This window comes from Rhinopithecus bieti, unplaced genomic scaffold, assembly GCF_001698545.2.
Source record: "Rhinopithecus bieti isolate Rb0 unplaced genomic scaffold, ASM169854v2 scaffold_8226, whole genome shotgun sequence".
Lineage (NCBI taxonomy): Eukaryota > Metazoa > Chordata > Mammalia > Primates > Cercopithecidae > Rhinopithecus > Rhinopithecus bieti.
Window position 1 is genome coordinate 1,876,766 of NW_016805992.1, and position 3,986 is coordinate 1,880,751.

Genomic DNA, 3,986 nt, shown 5'->3' on the forward strand with positions numbered 1-3,986 from the left:
ACAATACAGTATTATTAAATCCTCTTAAAATACACAGTATAGTATTGTTAGCTGCAGGCACTATGCTGAGCTCTAGGACTTATTCATCTTGTGTAACTCAAGCCCTGCAGGACAGGACTGCCTTGCATTCATCTCTGTACCTTCAGCCCCTCCTCACCCTGCACATAATAGGACTCATGGAGGTAAATCCAAGTTTTTGTGGAGCCCAAGGCTTCTACAATTTGGGGGGCCTTCCTTAAGGAAAATAATGCAGAATTACAAATACCAAATTAGGTGGAAGGCCTTGGAAGAAACCATTTCCATGAGGGCCGCTGGAGCTGAAGCTTTGTTAGCGTGGAGGATCATGCACCTCTAGGGCTAGTTAAATGTCTGTAGAACACATGGATGAGTCAAAAGTAGACTTTATTTTTTATTTTTGAGACTGAGTCTCACTGTCACCCAGGCTGGAGTGCAGTGTCACGATCTCGGCTCACTGCAACCTCCGTCTCTGGGGTTCAAGCGATTCTCTAGCCTCAGCCTCCCAAGTAGCTGGGACTACAGGCATGTGCCACCGTGCCTGGCTAATTTTTGTATTTTTAGTAGAGATGGGGTTTCACCCCCCACGTTGGCCAGGCTGGTCTCAAACTCCTGACCTGAAGTGATCTACCCACCTCGGCCTCCCAGAGTGCTGGGATTATAGACGTGAGCCACTGCGCCTGGCCCAAAGGTAGACTTTAAGTGTCTGATTGTCCTGGATTCATTTTTGGTGGGTAGAAACACAAAGGAAACTGTAGTAGCAGGGCCAGGATAACCTGCTGTTTTATGCTCACACACAACTAGGATATTTTTTATCATCTCAATTTAAGGCAGCTTCAACCTTAGGTTTGTCTCTAACAGGAAAGAAAATAATCTGGTATTGTGGCATTTCATCGAGGCCACTTTATCAGACAGCAGCTGTGCTGGCCTTTCTGCTCCAAATTCTCTTTTCTTTGCTAACTGTACATCCTTTTCCTGTAGGGGAATCATCCTCTGCCTCTTTTAATCCTTGTGACTCAGGTAGGGCAGATCCAGGTTTCAGGCGAGGGCATGCACCTGTCAATCCCTAGCTCTGGTAATTTAATTAACAGCCACCTTCATGTACTGTGTACTGTGTGCTAGGCACTGTTGCAAGCATTTTATAGATGCATTTTTTTTTTTTAATTTGCATAACAAGTTTATTTTTTTAAAAGGCATATAGACAATAAACAAAGTAAATATTTAATCACATCTTAACTTCTGTCCTAGAATTGTTCCGTTAAGTTCTAGTCTGTAAACACTTGTAGTTCAATAATCATCATCTTCATCAGAGTCCATTACTTTTCTCCTGTTGAATTTCACTGTTGTTGTCTTTTCTGTTTGTTGGCTTACTTTTTTAAGGATTCTATTAAACCTTGTTCTGAGACCTTCTCACTCAGTTGTCCATATCTTGCCATCTGTATGAGGTAATTCTCCACTGCTTTAGTTTTTTCAGGCTTTACAAGTGCTAAGTTACTTAACCTGGCCCGGGCCGACTGATCCAGAACTTGGGCTAACATACTGTTTCTCATTTCTGCTTCCCTGTGCTTTGCTTCCTGTTGGGCCGCATCGCCAGGATCCCCATGCTTGGCCTGCAGCTCGGCCAGCCTCTGTCTCCTCAGCGCCTCAAGCTCCTCGTCCGCCATGGTGCGGCGTCAGCAGTGTAGCAGCCACGGACACTCCGCATTCTTTTTTCTTTTGTTTTGAGACAGAGTTTTGCTCTTGTTGCCCGGGCTGGAGTGTTACATGACGTGATCTCGGCTCATTGCAACCTCTATCTCCCGGGTTCAGGCGGTTCTCTGGCCTCAGCCTCCTGAGTAGCTGGGACTACAGGCACATATCACCATGCCCAGCTAATTTTGTATTTTAGTAGAGATGGGGTTTCATCATGTTGGTCAGGCTGGTCTCAAACTCCTGACCTCAGGTGATCTGCCTGCCTCGGCCTCCCAAAGTGCTGGGGTTACAGGAGTGAGCCACTGTACCTGGCCCATAAATGCATATTAATCCATTTAATCCTCATCCCAATCCTTTGAGGGAAATCTAATTCTTACGTCTATTTTACAGATGGAACAATGGAGGAAGGGTTAAGGTTATTGTCCAAAGTCAGCAGCAGGTAAGTGATGCAGCAGGGATTTGAACTCACGTAGTATTGTGGCAGGCTAGGTCTCCCTAACGGCTGAACAGGCAGGCCTCCATAACGACTGTCTCAGCACTGACTGAGTGGTGAAGTTAAATATTAAAAGCTGAGAGAGCCATTGCCCTTATACAAAGGCTGGAATGTAACAAAAGCCCACCAAGACTTGTGCCCAGGCCTTTCCTGGGCCTTGAAACATGACAAGATAATGAAGGATTTCTTAACAGGACCCATTTGGGATTAAACAAGTTTATTGGGGGGTCCAAAGAAACTCCCCAGGCCTCCACAAACAAGTTTATTGGGGTCTGAAGGGACTCCCCAAACCTCCATGATTTAGCAGGAGACAAGATAAGGGTAATCATCCCAGCACCTGGACCCATTTAGATTAAGTAAATTTAATGAGGCTCCAGAGGAAGGTCTACAGGACTCAGATCTTAGTTATAGATGAGAAGTTAATCACTTAAGTCTTTAGATGAATGCACACTTACATGTAGACATATAGCTTAGAAGGTATAGAAGCTCTGGAAAACTTTGTAATTTAGAGTTGGTCTGGTGGTATTTTCTAGGCCTTCTCCCTGTGCCTGGTTACAGAAATAAAAACTGTCTTCCTCCCCAGTTCATCTGCGTCTCGTTACTGGGCGGTGAGAATAAGCAACCTGACCCTCGGTTTGGTCGGGGAACAGTATGGCCTTTGTTGGGTTGCATCTCAGTTAGTTCAGGCAAGAGAGAAGAGAGCTAAACCAGGCCCACAATTCTTAATCCCAAGTCTTAAAACTCTCAGGGAGGATTTCTCTTTCCAGAGAACCTCTAGCAGTTCAGGTAATGAAAGCGGCAGGCTTCCAAGGCCACAACGAGGAGCTTGAGAAGGTCATCATCCAGAGGAGGGCGTGGCAACAGAAATCAAGCTCTTATGATGCTCTTGGCACCTCTGTTGTTGGCTCAGGTGTTAAGATCTGCTGCTGGGCCTCCTACACATGGGAGTGGAGGAGTGCCCTTGATTACCCAAGAGAGCTTGAGTTGGGTTTTCCATTCTTTGCAATTAGAAAATGTGCATGTTGATTTCTGACTTTGATGACTTTTCACGGGAAGGACATGAGGAAGAGTTCCTTTTGGGATTCTGGAAAAAAGTGATGCCCCCAGACTCTCTGGTACCATCTTTCTGAGGGCACTGTAGTTGGTGTATGAAAGAGTGTGGATGTTGGAGGCAGACAGTTATGGGTTTGATTTTCAGTTGGGTGACCCTGGGCGAATTACTTAAGCTCTCTGAATCCTGGAGAAATGGCAAAACTGTCTTTGTGGATGGTGGGTGAGAATTTGATAACACATATAAAAGCTCCTTGAACATAGTAGGTGTGTCATTCATGAATTCCCCCATGGTTTCCACCCCCAGGGGCTCTGTCTACTTTATTTGCTGTATTAACCATAGTTCTACAGAGAAACAGAACCAATGATGGTGGGGTGTGTGTGTGCGCGTGCGAGACGAAGTCTCGTTCAGTTGCCCAGGCTCAGTGGCCTGATTTTGGTTCATTGCAAGCTCCGCCTCCCGGGTTCACACCATTCTCCTGCCTCAGCTTCCCAAGTAGCTGGGACTACAGGCGCCCACCGCCACGCCCAGCTAATTTTTTGCATTTTTAGTAGAGATGGGATTTTACTGTGTTAGCCAGGGTGGTCTTGATCTCCTGACCTCGTGATCCACCTGCCTCGTCCTCCCAAAGTGCTGGGATTACAGGTGTGAGCCACCACGCCCGGCCCACACATCTGTATTTTAAGGCACTGGCTCACATGATTGTAGATGTTGGAAAGTCTGAAGTCTGTAGGG

The 3,986-nt window shown here is 46.1% G+C and overlaps 1 pseudogene; it reads right to left on the reverse strand.

The window, feature by feature from the left end:
* Positions 1-1,184: 1,184 nt before the first annotated feature.
* LOC108531130 (programmed cell death protein 5 pseudogene) lies at positions 1,185-1,708 on the reverse strand (annotated as a pseudogene).
* Positions 1,709-3,986: the final 2,278 nt, after the last annotated feature.